Genomic DNA, 21,083 nt, shown 5'->3' with positions numbered 1-21,083 from the left:
TACCTTTTAAGGTAGTTATTGATATATGAGGACTTACTACAGTCATTTTACCTTTTGTTTTCTGGCTCCTCTGTATCTCCATTGTCTCTTTTCCCATGTGTTTCTGTCTGCTATTTTAGTTTGATGATTTTCTATGATTTTTTTCTCTCAGTTTTTTCTTTTTTTATGTTACATGACTCAGCTCTAAATTTTTGTTTTGTGGTTACCGTTAGGTTTATGTTAAATCGTTTCTCAAATCAACAGTCATTTGTCTTTTGATTACATTTTATCTTCACTTGCCTGTGCAAATCAAGTCCTTTTTCCCTTTCTTTTTAATATTTTTGTTGTCACAAATGATTTTTTCTGATGCTGTGCATTTGTTTTCAGATTGCAGGAATTATAGTTCTTATTTTAAATGCCTTTCCCCTTTAACCTTTATGCTATAATTGTTTAATACCCTATTAATTTATTCTGTCTGTCATCTTACCCAAAGTTTTGTGTACTTTAACCTTTTTGTTTCAGGTAAAAGAGCTCTGTTCAACATTTCTTATAATGCAGGTATTGCAGTGGTAAATGCCCTCAGCATTTGTTTGTCTAGAAAAGCCTCTATTTCTCCTTCATATCTAAAAGATAACTTTTTTGGATATATTATTCTTCTAGAATAATTGCTCTCTTTCAATATTTTGAAGATTTCATTCACTCTCTCCTAGCTCATAAGATTTCTGCTGAAAAATCTGATGATAATCTAATGAGATTTCTGTTAAAGGTATAATCTTTTTTTCCCCTAGCAGCCTTGATAATTCTTTCTTTGTCATTAACTTTAGACAGTTTTAATATACTGTGTCTTGGAGAAAGTATTTTTTCAGTAAGATAATTAAGTGTTCTGTTAGTTTCTTGGATTTTAGGGTCCAGCTCTTTCTATAGCTTTGGTATGTTTTCATCAGTTATTTGCTTTAATAGGTTCTCTGTTCACTTCTCCCTCTCTTCTTCTGGTATAGGCTCTTTCTAATGGAATCAGATAGTTCTCATAGGTTTCTTTCATTTCTTCTCTTTCAGTTCTCTCTTCGTCCACCTGAATCACTTCTAGATTTCCATCTTAGAGCTCACAAATTGATTCTCTTCTCTGTTTCTCATGCTAATTAATTCTTTGCCTTATTTATTGAGTTCTTCAGCTCCATAATTTCCACTTGGTTCTTTTTTATAGTTTCAATCTCTTCAGTAAAGTACTATTTTTGTTGATTTTATTGCTGAGCTTATCAAACTGCCTTTCTGAGTTTTCTTGTATCTTGTTGAGTTTTTTCAAAACTGCAATTTGAGTTCTTTGTCATTTAGTTCCATGCCTTTTTAGTTTGGCTTTTAGAGAATTTTAATATTTTTCTGAGCTACCTTGTTACCTTAGTTATTCATGGTATTTGATGGATTGTTTCTCTGCCTGGTCATTTGAGATAGTGAACTCTTTTTTTTTTTTTAAAGTACTGTTCTGCTTTTAACAATTCAGCAGGTTAATAGAGGTCTTTCATTTTCCAGTAGATGGTGCTATAGTGTTAATTTTGTTTTCTCTTACTTGCACTGCTGGGACTCTCAGGATCTTAGTGGAGCAGTGTCGCTTTGGCCATGGAAAATGCCCCATATTCTCTGAGGAGGTGGCTATCCCTCCGTGAGTGGGTCACCTCGGTTTCAGAGTATCACTCCTACAGTGGGATGTGGTAGATTATTGACTCCGGGCCTTTGAATTCCCTGCACTATTTGTAATTAGAGGCTGCAAGCCCCACCGTGGTATTTAAGGTGTCTCTGGTCGATTCCGCCATGATGAGTGGGGAAGGGGTGGGTTGGGGGAAGGGTTCCCAGTCTGTGGCTTTCCCTTCTTGCTAGGTTGCCACTGCCACACTGCTGTACTATGTCTCTCCCTGGGTTTAACCAAAATTGGCACTGGTTACTCAGGCAGGAATGTTGCTTTTGCTCTCCCACCCTCCAGGCTGCCAAGTATGGTCTGTGGCCTAACACCTGCACTGCTATTACATCAGCTGGGGCCAGGCAGGTGCTGAGAGGGTGATGAGAGATGAGTTCACATATCTATGGCTTTGCTTTCTCACTTGTAATGGTGGCTGCCACACCACTGTGCCATGTCTGCATCGCTATCACCTGGTTTAGCCACAATGGGCACTACTTAGGCCGAATGTTGCTTCTGCCACTCCAGCCCTTCTGCTGCCAAGCTCAGACTACAACTTCCACACCTACACTGCTACGACATCAGCTAGGGCCACAGTGAATGCTGTGCTTCATCTATGGCTACTGTCTCTGTCCTCCTCCCCGCGTCCTGTTACCCCTTCTTATTCTGATATACCCACCTTCAGAGGTCTCAATGAATGGGTCTCTTATAGTTGTCCAACTTGGTGTAGCTTTAAAGTGAGAAACCAAGGGGTTTTCTTACTATACTATGATGCTTACATCACTTGAAGACAATATATTTTTATTTTTTGCAATAAAGTATTTTTCATTTTATTGTTAATTGTTCATGTTTTATTACGCCATTCTTAAATGTCGCTCCTTTATTTTTTGTTATTTTTGTATGATGAAATTGCCTTATGGCCAGTTAGTTGTGCGGTGAAACTGCTTTCAGCAAAGATATCTACAGCAAACATGCTTATGCTGAAAATACCAGACACGTTTTCAAATATATGCATTTACTAAAATAAATTTCCCTCTAAGGACTCATTTCACTGCATCCCACAAAATTTGATAAGTTGAATTCTCATTTTTACTTAGTTCAAAATATTTTTATATTTCTCCTGAGACTTCTTTGACATATATGTTATTTAGCAATGTGAGCATTTAATATTCAAATATTTGGAGAATTTCCAGCCATCTTGTGCTATTGATATCTATTTTAATTTCACTGTGATCTGAGAGGATACTTTGTATGATTTTTATTATTTTGAATTCATTAAGATATGTTTTATAGTTTGCAATTTGATCTTTGTAATATTCCATGTGAGCCTGAGAAAAATGTGTATCCTACTGTTGTTGGATGGAATATTCTATAAATGTCAATTAGGTCAAATTGATTGATGGTGCTATTTAGGTCAAGTGTATCTTTACAGATTTTCTGCCTGCTTGATTTCTCAATTATTCTTAGGGGGATTAGTAGTCTCCAACTCTAGGAGTGGGTTTTTTGTTTCTTTCAATTCTGTTTTTTTTTTTTTTTTTTTTTCCTTATATATTTTGATGCTCTTTGATTGTATGCCTACATGTTTAGAATTTTGTTTTCTTAGAGAATTGTCCCTTTTATCATTATCGAATGATTTATTTATTCCTGACAATTTCCCTTGCTCTGAATTCTGCTTGTATGAATTAATACAGCTACTCCAGCATTCAATACATGTTAACTTCCTGTTATTATTCAATTATAAGTGCTTTGAGGTGATGGACAATGTTCTCATTTATCCTTCTTTTAAGATGACACAATGCCTAGGACACTATTGACCACAGGTATGCTCAAAAATAAAAGTTTTATGAGTAATTAATAGGGATTTGATGTTTGTGAGTAGAGCATATTATCGTTCTATAAATAAAGAGCAGAATGAGATTACATAAATATTTTTAAATTCCAAAAAGACATACTCTGTATTTTTCAATGTGTTAAAAATCAATTGATATTTAAATTAGCAAATTTGGAAATGACTACTTCAAAGGGACAAAAGTGATATTTTTAAATAGCATAGAATTTTTAAGCGCTTTACAATTATTAAAGTAAATGGAAGTAAAAATACTATAGTATTTTTTGTTGTTGTTGTTTTTTACTTTACTAATTGGTATTGGATTGAATATTTTTCAGCAGTGCAGGCTCTATGAATAATATTGTACATCTTTTCATTGCCCAATAAGTATAGATCTTTCAGAATCTAACTAAGGTTCAAAAAGTAAGATATTAGAGCTAAAAATCACCCACAGTAGAGAGAAAATTATTCCAACTGGCCTTTCTCAGTCTAGTTTTAACTTATCCTCAAACAAAAAGCTTCATTATTTAAATTCTCCTAGTTCAAAGTAGAATAGAAGATTCAATAGGGTTTTTTTTTCTCTAGATCTGATATTGAAATACATTCTTACTTGTCGATAGAATGAAATTGTGATGAATTAAGGGGCGATTTTCAAAACATGTGTACAATTCATTTTAAATTTAGAAAGAAGCCTATGCCAACCTAATAGTATGAACAGGTCAAAGAGTTTTATTCTATAAGAAAGCAGGAAGCTTTCCAAATTGAAAGGGAAGGTACTATTGAGGGCTTGATGCCTATGGCATTCCCTAGGTACACTTACAGTGTGATTACTGCAAGCCAAATACAGCAACACACTTTGAGTGTACAGCTTAGATATTTAAAAGTGGGGAAAAAATAGAGCTGATTCAAAGAAATGAGGAGTGGCCAGAGGTGACTATTAAAATAAGGTGAAATTGAGAAATCTGTGATTTCAAACTACAAGAATACAATAGGAAAACCACAAATATGTGTTACATTATTTGGGAGCTTGAGTATTTCTTCTTGTTGTGTTATTATTTTTGGTATTTTTCTTTAAAAACCTCATTTGCAGGAAAGAAAAAAGAAAGACGATTGGAATAGAGAGGAAGAAAAGCTTATTCTATTTAGAAAATTCACTCCTATCATAGATTTTATGTTCAATAGAACAAGTAATGAAAAAAATCTCTAGAATCAAGTTTCTAGAATCTATCATAAAGAACCCTATAGTTGTAACTTAAGATGTAAGCTTGGGCTCCTTGCACAGAGAACTGGAAATGCTATCCATCAATCTACCTTTCCATCAATCTACCTAATGACACTGTAAAAAGACTCCTCTGTGATATTTATCACTTTCTTTCAACAGAAATAGACATACAAATTGTAAGTACAGAAGGAGCAACACCCAATAAAGGCAAAAAGAAATTCAGTAAAACAATGATTACACCTGGAAGGACTTGCAGAATTGTGTACTGCTTCCCTGAAAATAGAAAGTAGAATCATGAAAAAAAAAATCATATGCTTTAAAATGGAGTGGGAAATGGACTTCTGCGTAGATTATGTGTTAACATTGCTGCAGAATCAAAACACTTCAGAGGATATTATATCTTATGACAATCGGAACTTCTGACAAACTCTTGTCCAGTTAGAATTATGAGGGGACAATGACTGTTTCAGTATATCAGCTCTTATGCCTGAAACTTTAGAGGAAATGTTCAGTATAGAGGCCAGACTTATTTAAAAGAAAACACACACACACACACACACACACACACACACACACACACATACACACACACACAAACACACACAGCAAAAGCACAAAATCGCCTCTTCTTTATGGCAGCTGATTTTAGCATTAAACATCTTTCAAAATAATAGATGTCTATACTCTGGCAATCATCAAAGAGGGAATTTTTATGAATTTAACTTTTTAGAAAAGGTAACCAAATATTGTACATCCCAGTTGATTGCTGTATATATATAATACCACTATTGGAAAAAGTACTAGAACTAAGTTATTTAAATTTTTTGTATAACAAAATCTGTAGCTGTAGTCATTATAGTTATTTGTACACTTTACTTAACTAAATATTGTTTGGATTATATATATATTATATGATCAATATTTTATCTATTTATTCATTATTCTATTGAAATTCAAAGCATTATTTCAATTGGTAAGAAGAGTAAGCTTATATGAGGTAATTTATGCTGCTGCTGCTGCTGCAAAATCTATTTCATTATCACAATTGAAATATGCCAGAAAATGCTATAATTTTATCTAAAAATATATTGCCATTTAAAAACAACCAAATTAACCTCCTTTAAATATAATGTGATGACTAAACCTAATAAAGAAAATGTTAACACAAATTTAATTTTTCTATGATAGAGAAGAAAAAGTTCCCTGACAAAATTCATGGAATTCATACATTTTTTAAATCAGTGATCAGATATGTTTTGCTGATTAACTCTGATTTCTCCTTTTTATGTTCCTGCTTATAGACTGAATATTTTATGCATTTAGAAGTATAAATTTTTAAGTATCATGTTAAAGCTAAAATATTTAATTAAGTGTAAGCAGATCATGGGGTAAGCTTAGTTATGAGAGATTTGTGGCCCTTTCATCTGTTATTTTTAGGTGATATAGGCAAGTCATATAAATTAATATTTATATGACTCTCAAAATGTATAATGAATATACATCTACCTTATAAGCATACATATATAAAACTCAAATAGCCATACTATAGTAGACATTTTTTATTTACAAGTAGAAATAAAAGTTAGGGTATTCACAAACCAGTTAGCTTTCCACATAGTACTTCTTTATCATATCTTTACTTAGAGTATACTGTATATTCTGTGGGCTCTCTTCAAAATGCATCACACTGTGGAAGAGGATTTAGGATGCTATGTTTGACTGATTTCTGGCCTCCCATACATTGACATGATGTCAGCCTTGACTCCTTTTTTGTAAACCTCCTTTTCCTGGGAGCCTGGTTGACAATTCAGCCCTTTGTGATAGTTCAGATATATAGTCACAATGTTTTTGAGTTAGGAAGGTGGAGTTAGTTTTTGTTTTTGTTTTTATTTTTGGTTTTTAATGTCTCTCCTCAGAGAACCAAATTTATGGAACTACTTTTAATCTTTTTTTTTTCCTTTGCCTGTAGAAAGAAATTTTATAGCATGCAAGTAAGGTAAAAATGTATTTTCTATCATTACTAAGTTATATTTTGTCTACTATGGTCAATACTTATACACAGGTTTATTTCATAGGCTTATCTGTGAAATAATAGAGTTGGAATAGGTGTTACTTCATTTTGAAATATTACAAATGACTCTATGATCCTGATGTTATAATCATCAAGAACAAGAGATACTTACTAAGCAAAGTAAGACCTTAGCACATTGCTGAAATCTCAACAAATATTTATAAAATAAGGTGGGATTTTTTCAAAGTATTGTAGTAAGAACTAAATGAAATTATATAAATAAATCATTTAGCAAAGTATCTGTCACATTGTGAATATTCTTTAAGTAGTATATAACCCTTATATTTGTGTAGGTCAGTCTTCTTACTGAGAGTTAATAATCTATTTGATTATGAAGTAATTTTAAAACATATAATACCAGGCAGCATAAGATAAGCATCAAATGAAGAAGAAGAGACCATGATCAGATAACTTAGGGAATTATTGAAATGCAGGCTGTTCTTTAGGAATGATGCCAGCCCCCATGGGTCTGAGTTCTGGTACTACCATTTGCAAGCTATGTAATCTTGGGCAGGTTATATTATATCAATGTCTCAGTTTTTTTTCATTTTTAAAGTGAGGATACTGATAGCTATTCCCAAGAGAAGGATTCACACATGCAAAATACTCAGCATCTAGAAAACATTAACTAATATTGGCTTAGAATCATTACTATGATTTCTGAAATGTAGTAGTGTTTGTTGTTTTGAAGAAGATGGCTAGTAATTTTAAATAAATCATTTTTTTTCCCCCTTAAGTCACCTATCTAACAAAAAGGTAGTTGTACTGAAAAATGATAGGGTAACCTCAGCAAATGAATTTTAAGGATATTAAGCATGAGTTTTCCTTTAAATGTCATAGAGAAAAGAACTAGAGAAACCACCAAACAAGACATGGAAACTAAATATTGTAGAAGCTGAATTTGAAAAAAAAATATGTCCTTATGAATCTTTTTATTCCTTGGATTCTCAAAAGCCACAAATTGTAAATACCACCTAAGTCAATGCATTACATCATAATAATTAAAAGATAGAGAGAAGAAAAAACACCATAATGAAAAGGGTATTGTGATAAGCAGAAAGGGAAAATAAATTCATTTTGTAGTTCTTGATTTTATATATGGTATCTCAGAGTTGAATAAAATTCCTTCTTTTAGAATTTAACATCGTTGAATAAAACAGTACAAAAATACATCTTCTAGAAAGCTCTGTGTATCAAATACAAGCTGAACAATGCTACTCTATGAAGATCAAATACATGTACGAAAGTCTTTGATTTTCATTGTTATAATTATTTCTATCTGCTAAGTACAATATGGACAGACAGATTCAGGTTACATAGGTCACTGTGTTAGCTAGATGATAGTAAAGGTGAAAAAGGAGTTCTGCTGGCATATGGAGAAACTTCATTTTCCTCCTCTGATGGAACTTGGGAACTATAATCTTGCATACTTTTTATGGGATCTTGTGCAACTCATTTTAGTTTCTCTAGATCTTAGTTTATTCATCCATAAAACAAGAGTGAAAAATGAGATTGTTTCTAAAAGCTATTCATTGATTCTACAAAGTCCTAGCTGAATTAAAATATCATGACCCTGATGAGATGATCTCTATTTAAATACACCTCAGAGAACATTCAAAAAAGAGTTATTTTAGAAGCTTAAAGCTGCTTATATGGCAACACTCAGGTTGAATCACAGCAGAAAACTAATATCCTACATGTGTAGTAATATTCGATATCTCAGAGTTAATCCCTATCAGTCACAGTTAAAAAGATGTCTTCAGCTACTCTGAAAGGAATGGTTTCTGATATTCTGGTGAATTGAAAAAGGGTAAAATGCTGAGTTTGTAGATAAAATAATTTGATTTCCTAGAGGAAAAACAAGTAAAAAAAAAAAAAAATCTCTAGGCTGACAAAATATAATAGACATAGATATTCATACTGATCTTACCCTCACTGAAATAGTCCATCTTCTCTCTTATGTTCTATTATTATTCCTACTGCCGTTTCATCTAAGACTAGCAAAGAGAACATAATTCACTGTCTTCAAGAAATGTACTCCAAAAATCTTTATAAAACCATGAGTCTTTTCAAAATTTGAAAAAAAAAACTACATTTTTTACTTAATTTTTAATGAATTAATCTATTGTCTTTGTGCCACGTGGACATAGTCCCATGTGGTTTAATTGCATTCAATTAATTACATTATACATTATATCATGTAACTCTAATATGTGATTTATATATATTATGTATGATTTAATACCATTAATTAATTGTATTTACATTAATAAAATGTAATTACTTTTATACAGATATTTTAAATAAATTAATACTAAGTATTTTACATCATTTACTATATTAATTCCAAAGAGACATGAACAATTGTTATCTTCCTTGTATATCTTGAGATTCTTGACACCAAAAATGGCCAAGAAGATATTAATTCAATTTAGACATATTCACATGCTATCATGCCTGTATATCCTTACATCATCTATAGGAAGCATTTTAGCTATATATTCATCCTCTTGTACCTAGTGCTTCCATTCCTGAAAAACTATCTCAATATAAATAATATTAACTATGAAAAAGGCTCTTTTTATAAAACTTTTCATTGTACCACAAAAGAATAGATAGCAATCTATTCAGCAAGACACTCTACTATGAAAGAGCAGATTGATAAAATAAAACATAACCATTAAAATGGTGGTATGAGATGACATAGTAATACAAAAAGTGAAAATCATATAAACTAAGTTCTAAAAGCATGAAATAAAATTATATGTGCTGTATAATTAAAAAAATATGTTTAAAATTTACGAAAAAATATAAGAAAAAATTTCCAAACTTTACACCCTAATGTTAAGATAATGGGGTATATATTTACATTGTTTCTTTTTCTATTTGCCAAAATAGAAATAGACACTATATTGCTTAATTATAGTACAGAAAAAAATAATTAAAAGATAAAAGGGCCTCAATGCACCAATTCTAGATGTATTAGAAACAAATTAAGAAAGCTAGACAAAATGACTTACAAGATCAGCTATGAGCTCCTTTACTTTTATAATTTATAATATTTTAGTGGCTTATGAATATTTTGTTAGAGATAATTTTTCTAACTCATTTGAGCCATTTGAACTAGTTCAAAATAAATTTAGATCATGAGATTTGAAATCACATAACCAGTAATTTCTTTTCTCATGCTATATTATCATTAATTAAGTACAAAGACTCTTCCAATCATGTCACCTAGAGATCATTTCACCTACTGCTCTGTTTGGCTGCCAGTCTCTTGTCTCTCTCTTCAGCAATGGTGAGGAAGATACCCCTTCTGTAAGGAAGAGAAATCCATGGTTTGTTGCCTTTAACAATAAAAAAAAAATGTTGGAGAGCTGAGTGGCAAAGCTCTTGCCATTGGCATCTTTCACATGAACTACATCAAAAGAGTCAGGTTGTGTCTCTCTGTTGATTATCACACCAATACTTCCCGGGTTATTACCACCAGTCATCTTATATAGGTTACCAATGTCAAAATCAATAAAATCAGTAATTTTGCTAGTTTCCAAATCAATCCAAATGGTGTCATTTACCTTGGTGAGGAGATCGGTGAGTGGATGGTATGAGCATTGTAGGTCACTAGATGAGGGATTCCTATTGTTCCCACAAAGATCTTTCTCCCTTTGCACAACTTGTATTTGGCCTCCTCAGGTATAATTTAATGAACAGCGAAGTGACCCTTAGTGTCATAGATCATATGGAAATTTTCTTTGGTCTTGTTGATGCCAATGATATCTATAAAACCATCCAGGTAGATTACATCAGTTTGGATCTTGCCATCAATCTTAACAAACTGCCGCATGCAGATTTTCTTTACTTCATCTCCTGTTAGGGCATACTTTAGTCTGCTCCTTGGTGAGAAGGAGACATTCTCTCAGTTTATGAGGTCTGGTAGATGGACTAGGAGCAAATACACTGGTCAGTTTATGCAGCATTCAATGCTTTGGAGCTGGTACCTGCTTCAGATGCTTCTTGGGACCACAAACCATGGTTGCGCTGGACATAGAGAGAAGACAATGATTTTTAAACATTTTTTTTTTTTTAGAAATGGACTTCTTCCTTAAATAAACATTATATGAAATACCAGTAATTATAAAACAAACAAAATCAAGATTTTGGAGACTAGGCAAGCTCTCCCCCAACTTCACAGGCTTATCACCTCTGAGTTTTTGAACACATAATGACCTCTGTGGAACACAGTGCAGCAAATGAAAGCCAAAAACCTGACTTAGGAAATCACATTTTATTAAAACAAAGAAAACCTGAAAACCTTAATAAGTTAAATATTAGGGATGGATCCAGAACTAGAAACTAGGTGTCCAAAGTCCTCATTTATTGCTTTTTTCATCTACACATCCATCTCTTTATAAACAACTATATACTTAAAAAAATGTGGGGGAATGAATGCAACATGTAGCAACTTGTATCAAGCCAGGCTTTCCAAGGATTATTTTTAATTGTTTGCCTGAAAACAGTAAAGCAATTTCAACTCAAGTATGAAGATTGGTTTCTAGTTGATGTGCCAGGTTATCCTTCTGATACATACCTTCTAAGCCAGTGCCTCTTCCAGAAATCCCAATTAGCATTGTTAGTACTTAGCATCTCCTAATCATCAGATAACATAAAAAAATCTGAAAGAAAAAAAAATTTTGCCAAATATTTTTCTTTTTTTTTCAGACATCATTTGTTTTTATAAAAGTCTTTTGAGGACAATTATTTAACACATTAAAACTAACACAGGGCACCTATTATGCAAGGCCACCTGGTATGACTGGGAGACGTACCAAATCTAGTACATAGAAAAGAACAGATAAAATGAAGACATAAAAACCATGTTTCAAATGAAAGAATAGGAGAAAGCTGTAGAAAAAGCACTAAATGAAAGAGAGACAAGCAACCTACAAGATACACAAGTCAAAACACTGGTTATAAAAACGCTCAATGAATTTAGAGGAAGAAAAGATGATCTCAGTGAGAACTCCAACAAAGAGATATTAAGCACAAAAAAACGACATAGAAATTATTTTAAAAGAATATCAGAAATGAAGAATACAATAACTGAAATAAAGAATATACTAGAAGGAATCGGCAGTAGATTGGATGAAGCAGAAGATCTAATCAGAGATTTAGAAGACAAGGTAGCATAAAACATCCAATCAGAACAGTAACAAGAAAAAAAAAATGAAAATAGTTTAAGGTGCCTCTGGGACATCAAGTGTACCAACATTTCCATCGTAGGAGTACTAGAGGAAGAGAGAGAACAAGGGATTATGAACCTGTTTGAAAAATGATGGTAAATGTCTATAACCTGGCAAAAAATATATATACAAGTCCAGGAAGCGCAAAGAGTCCCAAACTAGAAGAATCCAAACAGGCCCACACCAAAACACATCATAATTAAAATTTCAAAGGTTAAAGACAAAAATAGAATACTAAAAGCAGCAAAAGGAAGGTAGCTAGTTACTTTCAAGAGACCCCCCCCCATAAGAATGTCAGCTGATTTCTCAACAGAAACTTTACAGACCAGGAGGGATTGGCATGAAGTATTCAAAGTGATGAAAAGCAAGGATCTACAATCAAGACTACTCTACCCAGTAAAACTATCAATTAAGATCGCAGGTGAGATAAAAAGATTCCCAGACAGGACAAGCTAAAGGAATTCATCACCACCAAGCCAGTATTACAGAAATGTTATAGGGACTTCTTTAAGAATAAGGAGTGGGGGGGGGGGGGACATAAATATGAATAATAAAATGGCAATAGTGATGTAACTATCAATAATCAATTTAAATGGAATAAATGTTCAAATTAAAAGATATAGGGTAACTGAGTGGGTAAGAAAACAAGATCTGTACATATGCTGTCTACCAGAGACCCCCTTAAGATTGAAAGGCACATACAAATGGCAAGTAAAGGGATAGAAAAAGGTAATTCATGCAAATGGAAATTAAAAAAGCTGGGGTAGCCATTCTTATGTCAGACAAAATAGACGTTAAAACAAAAGCTATGATAAGAGACAAAGAAATACATTACGTAATGACAAAGGGATCAATCTAACAAGAGGATATAACCCTAGTAAACATTTATGCACCCAACATAGGAAGCACTTAATTATATAAAGCAAATATTGATCAAACTAAAGGGAGATATTGTCAGTAATACAGCCATAGAAGGGTTTTTACACCTCATTGACCCCAATGGACAGATCTTACAGACAGAAAATCAACAAAGAAATAGCAGCCTTAAATGATACACTAGATCAGATGGATTTTATTTACATTTTTAGAGCATTTCACCCTACAGCAGCAGAATGTACATTCTTTTCCCCACCCCCCACCCCCCGGCTTTATTGAAATATAACAGACAATTAGCTGCTTATATTTACATTGCACAATTCATTGAGGTTTTTTTTTCAGTTACAGTTGGCATACAATAATATACCAGTTTCAATTTACAACATAGTAAGCAGAGATCCACATAACTCACAGTGATCACTACATTAAATCTAATACCCTTCTTCCCCCTTACATATATTACATTATTAACCATCTTCCTCATGATACACTCTACATCTCCATGTACATTCTGCAACTATCTATTTGTAGTTCTTAATCCGTTTGACATTTTTTTGCTATCCTCCCAACAACCCTCCCATCTAGGAGCCTTCAAAATATCCCATGGATCTATGCGTTTATTTCTATTTTTGTTGTTCTTGTTGTTGATTTTGTACTTTAGGTTCCACATATACATAAAATCATGAGATATTTTTCTTCTCTATCTGACTTAGTTTATTCATCGCAATACCCTCTAGGTCTATCAAGGCAATATCTCTTTCCATACTCTTTCTTTTAGTCTGCATGTGTCTTTTAATCTGAAGTGAGTCTCTTGTAGGCAGCATATGTAGGGGTCTTGTTCCTTATCCGTTCAGCCACTCTATCTTTTGGTTGGAGCTCTTCTTTTCCATTTGAGGTACTTGTTGATAGTAATATAGTAGTTATTACCACTCTTTATTTATGTTTTTGATATATGTATTTTTCTTCTTAAAGAAGTCCCTCCAACATTTCTTATAACGCTGGCTTGGTGGTGATAAATTCCCTTAGCTTATTTTTGTCTAGGAAGATCTTTATCTATCCTTCCACTCTAAATGATAGCTTTACTGGATAAAGTATTCTTGGCTGTAGATCCTGGATTGTCATCAAATATTTTATACCAAGTCCTTCTATCTTCCATGGTTTCTTTTGAGAAATCAGCTGTCAGTCTTATGGGTGCTCCCTTGTAGGTAACTAGCTCCTTTTTTTCTTATTGCTTTTAAGATTCTTTGTATTTAACCGTTGGCATTTTAATTGTAATGTGTCTTGGTGCTGACCTCTTGGCTTCATCTTTCTCGGGACTGTATGTCTATTTTCTTCACTGGGTTAGGGAAGTTTTCCATCATTATTCCTTCAAATAGCTCTTCAACATCTTGTTTTTCTTCAAGTATCCTTATGACATGGATATTTATACAATAGTGTCCCATAGGCTCCTTAAATTATTATTATAGTCTTGGCTTCTTTTTTCTTGCCATTCTTGGCTTCCCTATCCTCTATATCAGTGGTTCATTCCCCTTCTTTATTCACTCTGTCGATTCCAAATATTTTTCATCTCAGATAATGTGTTCTTCATTTCTGACTGGTTCCCTTTTATAACATCCAATTTTTATTTTTATGTTTTTTATCTCTTTGTTAAAGTTCTCACCGAATTCATTTATACTTCCCCTAAGTTTATTGAGCATCTTTATAATCAGTGTTTTGAACTCTGCATATGTTAGATTACTTGACTCCATTATTCCTTTATTTCTGTTCTGTTCTCTCATATGGTTTCTATTTTTTGCCTTCTAATTGGCCGCCTTTCTGTGTCTGTTCCTATGTACTAAACAAAGCTCCTAAGTCTCCCTGTTTTATTAATTGAGCTTTTTGTAATAGGTGTCCAGTGGCACAGTCCTGTGAGAGGTTCAGCTGAAGACCAAATTTAGACCCTGCTTGTGCCCCTCTGGGCCACATATTAAGATTCAGCAAACAACCCACAGATACTGTGCTCAAGAGGCCACACCAGAAACCATGATCAGCTGCCACCAGTTTGAGTCTTGGCACTGCTCAGCAAGGAGCACCTATCTCATGGAGGATATACCTGAATGTGGCTTGAATGGGGCCACAAGTTGGGAGAGGTGAAGTTTCAGTGAATCCTCTGGGCGGAGCAACCTGTTATCCAGTTTGATGACATGTCAGCTATGGCAACACTGAGTCTGCACTCTAGGAGGTGGGAGATCTCAACAAGGAATAATAGATACCACTGGCACTTCTGTCCAGGAGGGAGCCTTGCCTCCAGCCCTCACTCTGAGAACTCAGTGTCTCCCTGTAAGGCCTGGTAGCCCCAGAATAGCCAACCGGCACTGGTGCTCAGAGCAAGGAGGTCCTTCATGGGGAAAATTTGCTGGTGGACATGGTCCCCTTAAGCAGTGTCTGCAGCTGCTGGCTGTCACTGCCACAGCCTCTGTTCCACTCAACTTATCAGGACCGGGCAGCCTCATGTCTTCACCCCCTTCTACATTCTACCTTTGCAGGTTAATTATTTCTCTCTCTAGTTGTAGTGTTTCTGTTCCTCTAGGTCCCAGGTGACTTTCCTTGCTGTTTGCTCCATGTTTCTGTCACAATTTTGATGTAGTTGCAAGAAGGATGAACAACGCCTCTATCATCTATGTCATTTTTTTTCTCCTCAGAATGTACATTCTTCTCAAACGAACATGGAACATTTTCCAGGATAGATTACATGTTAAGTCGCAAAACAAGCATTTGCCAAAATCCAGCATGCATTTATGATAAAAACTCTCAGGAAAGTGGAAATAGAAGGAACACACTTCAACATAATAAAGGCTATATATGACAAACCCGTAGCTAATATCGTATGGTTTTCCTTAAGATAAGGAAGAAGACGATGATGTCCACTTTCACCACCTTTATTCAACATAGTACTAGAAGTCCTAACCACAGCTAAAGAAGTGGTAGTACATATATACAATAAATATGACTCAGTCATAAAGAAACTGAAATCTTACCATACATGATTCGACCTAGAGGGTACTATGCTAAGTGAAATAAGTCAGACAAAGACAAACACTGTATGATTTCACTTACATGTGGGATCTAAAGAACAAAATAAATTAACAAACAGAACAAAAACAGACTCATAAATAAATTATACAAATGTCTAACCACTATGCTGCACACCTGAAACTGATAGAAAATAATGAAAACAAACAAACAAACAAAAAAGATGTAAGGCTAAGTACCTTAAGACAGTATCATTCTTTTCAAATTGAAATGTCATAAAATTTTGTATTAAAAGTAGTTTCAGAGGAAGTGCTTTTTTTATACATTAAGTTTTGGGAAGAAAATTATATCAAGGGGCCGCAGACTTCTTAAGGATTACAGTAGTGTTTTAGGCTTGCAGGCCACATGGTATATGTTACAGGTACTCAATTTATTCATTCTGAAGATGCATGGAAAAAGCAGCCATAGATCATATAAATGATTAACATGGCTGTGTTCTAATAATCTTTTATTTTAAATATGTGGAACAACAACCAATGGTTCATAGCTTACTGACCTCTGAGTTAAGTGATATTAAGTGAACTTCTAAAGTTTAAAGTGAGCACTTAAAGACACATTCGTGAAGGATTATATTTAAGTTATAACTAAATAATAATAAAGGAATTAGGTTTTCAGAGGAATGAAAGACTTAAAAACACTTTTTTTCCTTTTATATGTATCTTATTGAAGTAAATTATTTTTTCTGCTTTTATTATATTTATAATAAGTGAGGATTATAAGATATTTAACTTAAAAGGGAGTTCAATCATGACAATAAAAAAGGGAGAGTTTAATTTGGTAATCAGAACAAAGATCATGTATCCATGTTTCCTTATAGATATATTATTTTCTTCATAAGGTAGCAATTTTCAAGCCATATATCTTTGCCATTTAGTTAAATGAGTTGAATAATGACTACTGCTTCTCTGATCAGGTTTTATTAATCAATGCCAGTTAATTATCCAGAAACTAGTAGATGGAAGAAACTATTACATTCATAGAATTTTTTTCTTTTTTACAATTTTAACAATTTCGGTTGAATTTATTTTTGAAGTAAGTTACATTTTCTGTAGAATTACACCATAGCATGTACCTTTGGCCAGGAGTCGGCGGGTGGGGTTGACAGGCCTTGCCTAGTTTGCCTGATTTAAATTACTCATGAGTAAGCAGGTGGTGGAGGCAGAGATGGTTATAGGCTCTCTTTATGATTATCTGCTTCTTTCAACTATATCTAAGTAAAACAAAAGTCCTATGATATGGCTTAAGGAAAAAATGTCAGACTTTTCCCATTTTGAAGCAAGATTTCAACTAAGAATGACAAAAATGACTTGGATCTGGGCCTCTGAAAGTCGTTTGCTGCTAGTAAGTTGTATTTTAAATTTGATTGCTTTTTAATAACCCTCCATCATTTATTAAAAATTCATGTTGCTAGTGAAGAGTTTTGTATATTTCAAAGGTTTGTTTCTAGATAGAAAACCAGGATATAAAAGAGATTATATTTTAATGAAAGTATTTAGAAAACAGAAATGAGCCTACTAATTGAGCGAAAATAAACTAGCAGATTTTTGTTTGTTTGTTTGTTTAAAAAGGCACAGGAGTCACTTATTCTTGTTGCATTTACAAAGTGAAAAAATTCAGCTGACACTACTGTATGAGAGTCAGTCAGAATGGCAATATCTTAGTCCATAGGTCCAAGTAAACTGCTTAGGTAGGCAAATTAAATTATTCCTCTCTGTCACTGGATAGTCCAAATACTAATGGTTATCTGTCAACTGTGTAGTTAGAGTAAATAGTTTAGGGTATATAATCCAATCAGAGCTAATGACATGTAAGGAATGTTTTTTGTCTGGAATAAGGAAAAGTTGCCTCTCTTTTCCACTAGAAGAAATTATTTCCTTTTCTTGAATGATGTGAGAATATGAGGTTCAGATCAGTGAGAGAACCTAGAGGGGCCAAGAATGGCAGGGAGAAGAAGGCCACCATTTGGAGCCTAAAAATGACATTTCCAACATGTAACAGAGAAAATGGGAGAAACCAGATCATTGTTGATATCATTTGAGCTATTAGGTCAAATTTGCCTGAAGTTAACCCCTCCCTACCTTTCACTGGTAGCCCTAATAAGTGTGCAAAAAATAAGTGCACAAAATTACCTTTTTTTTTTTTTTTGAAATTTTGATTAAATTAAACAAATCCCAACTGCTAAGCCCTGAAATAAGTGCCAGGGATCCCTGAGAGGAGCTGCAGACCTTAGGTAGAAGGGGTGATAGGGAATCAGAACTGATATTTTGCCCCTGTGCCTTTCCTGGAGTTGCTTTTATTTTGGAGAGCTTTTATTTTGGAGGTCTTGCTGAATAATTCCAGGTCTTCACTCCCAAAAGCAAAATCAAGATTTTAGTTTAAAATAAGGGCAAATGAGAATTACCTATCTCTAAACTACTTAGATTGCTTATCCAATTGGAGTAAAGTGGAAAGAGCACACACTTTGGAGTCAGGTAGCTCTGGGTTTAAATTTTGGCTCCAACACATTTACTAACTCTTAAACCTTGTGCAAGTTACCCTACCTCTCTTAGGCTTACCTTCTCATATGTTTAATAGTTATAATAATATTTACCATACAGGAATTTTGATAGGATTAAATGATGGTAACATTTACGTAAAGTATTTAGTACAGGATCTAGCAAAACTCAAGCTTCCTTGCCAATATTAACACTGTTTTATTTCTGTTTTACATTTTTCTGGATATGGTTCCTATAAATCGTATGTCCTGTGGCTACTAGACAAAAAATATGATGGTATTCTTTCTTCACTGAGTAGAAGATGTTCACAATTATTGTGATCTAGCAGCAGATTTGGGGAGAGGCAGAGTTCTGCTTTCTTTGATTTCCATCCTAGCCTTCATAGATGTAAAATGGTGTCATTGTTTTTCATGAATAAACAATTAGTTAGTCCAGATTATATCCTCTATATTTAATGAACAATGCTAGTAAACAAATATGTGACTTTCTAACAAATAGGTTTTAATGCAAGTTATGTGTCTGTGCTGCTGTCCCTCCTCCACGCTTATGCACCTGTGTCAGACCTTTCTAATTCATCGCTTTCTAATTCAGCACCTGCCTTCTCAATTACTCACAACATGGTACTTTAGGATATTAGTTCCAGTTAGAAGTGGTGTTAATTACCATCCTGATTATTAGATATTTCCCCATGTTTATCACATTAGTAAATATGTTATATGATGCCTTTGATATTTTCTATATAAGCCATATGTTAAGATTAGCCACATTAGGTTAAAATAATTAATTACATATATATTTATGTCATGTAGATATTGAAATTCCACATCAATTCCCCCAAACCAGAAACCTTGGAATGGCTCATATCTATATTCCCCGATGCCCATTATATGTGATTAACTCAAAAACAAAAACAAAAACAAAAACAAAATCCAATTTTGTACAGCATACTAGAACAATTCAGAAATAGCCATAACAATTTGCAGGGTCAACAATCCAGGCCTGAAAAGTCAAAGTGAGTTCAGAGAATAAGAAGTCATCAACCACACAGTGACATAATATCAGGTGTTGCTAACGTAGAAATGACACATACATCATTGATTTTCTAAGTAAATATTAATACCTCAGATAGTTGCCATTGTGAAAGGAATGTTATTATATGCGTGATATAAATTTCATCACTTCAATGTGGCTTTGCCTCGGATGATAATGGCCTATTGAAGTTATTATCATTTCAGAAAGAATAAAAATTGCAATAATGCATTTCACAATTCTGTAGGGATTTTTTTAAATTTGTTATGTTTTTTAAATTCCCTTTGTCTTCTAAAGAAAAAAAAATGATAGTATAAGTTTAACAGCACTCCTCAATCCCTAATACCTAAGAATGCCATTTTAAAGTAGCGGGATTCAGAAGCACCTATTCTATAAACAAAGGTATTGTGCACTGAATATTGACTTAGTCTCCACAACCAATGAGGTGAAGTTGGGTTTCCTGAGAGGTCTCTTATCTTTCAATATATTTTAATATAGTCAGAATTATGGGTGTATGAAGGATATGAAAGCAATTCCATTGTTTTTTTAAAAAAAATCTAGAAGAGTTAAATGAAGATTCCAGGAAATTCTGCATGGACACATTGAAGAGGTCTTACAGCAAGCCCTGGGCTGAGCTGCAGAGCCAGGTTAGAAGAGAATCTGCAGAGCCAGATTATCATGAAGCTCCTATGTACCCCCTTATCTATTAGAGGAATTCAACATGTGACAAAGGACTTTCCTGGATAAAATAGAAGTGAACATCTTAAATATTGAAAAGCACACATTTTTGTAAATACTATCTTCAGAAGTATTTTCAGCCTTTATTTATAATGGTCTTTAACTTTGCATCATGTATACATTTAGACTCCATGCTTTGGGCTGGACTACTAAACAATCCAATTGTTTAGAGACCAGGTCTGGTACACCAGCAAGTGGCCTCACCCCATTCATTGGCCAATGAATGAAGAGACACTTCACTTTTTGACCCTCTGAGCAGTGCATTCCCATGGGCAAATGCACATGGTCACACAGTTCCTGGTCAGCTAGCTGTAATTACCCCATGCATTTAATATCCTACTTAATAAAATGATCATAACACTATTGAAATCTGGTATAATATGTAAAAGCAAATTTTTCATAATTTTCCTTGCCTTATGATTTGCACTACAATTGGACAGTAAGATATTACGGATCTCTAAGGTTGAGAACCATAGCAGGAAATTTAACACACATCTAGAGAGTCTTGAAAAGAGGCTGCAGCACCAATGTGGAAAAATTTTTCTGCTAGACTGAAGACCTGTATCAGGTAACTCAATTTAGAGGACCAGTCCCACAATTCAAGCATTCCGCCATGCCTCCGCCATGATTGAGGCATACCTAACTATTACTACACTTTATTTCTGGCATAGATAGAGGGGCAGAATGACTGATAACAAGACCCTTAAATGCTGCTGAATGAAGTGCTTTGAGTAGGAAGAGCAAAGAAGAGCAAAGCAAATGCACAGGAGAGCAGGGCTTCAAAAAGAGAACATCACTGTGAACTGCTGGCAAAAAAGCAGCAACCCATATTCCTCTGCCAGGTAAGCATGGCAACAGATTTAA

General features: G+C 33.9%; 1 protein-coding gene and 1 pseudogene across 4 annotated transcripts in view; one reads left to right on the top strand and one right to left on the bottom strand.

The window, feature by feature from the left end:
- The window catches only part of MAGI2 (membrane associated guanylate kinase, WW and PDZ domain containing 2), a 1,221,159-nt gene that overhangs the window by 364,612 nt on the left and 835,464 nt on the right, over positions 1–21,083 (top strand). The window lies entirely within an intron of this gene.
- LOC107498649 lies at positions 10,016–10,800 on the bottom strand (annotated as a pseudogene).

Source organism: Rousettus aegyptiacus, unplaced genomic scaffold (assembly GCF_014176215.1).
Source record: "Rousettus aegyptiacus isolate mRouAeg1 unplaced genomic scaffold, mRouAeg1.p scaffold_m13_p_13, whole genome shotgun sequence".
Lineage (NCBI taxonomy): Eukaryota > Metazoa > Chordata > Mammalia > Chiroptera > Pteropodidae > Rousettus > Rousettus aegyptiacus.
The sequence above is the reverse complement of the archived record's forward strand: the minus strand, read 5'-3'. Positions and strand labels throughout refer to the sequence as shown.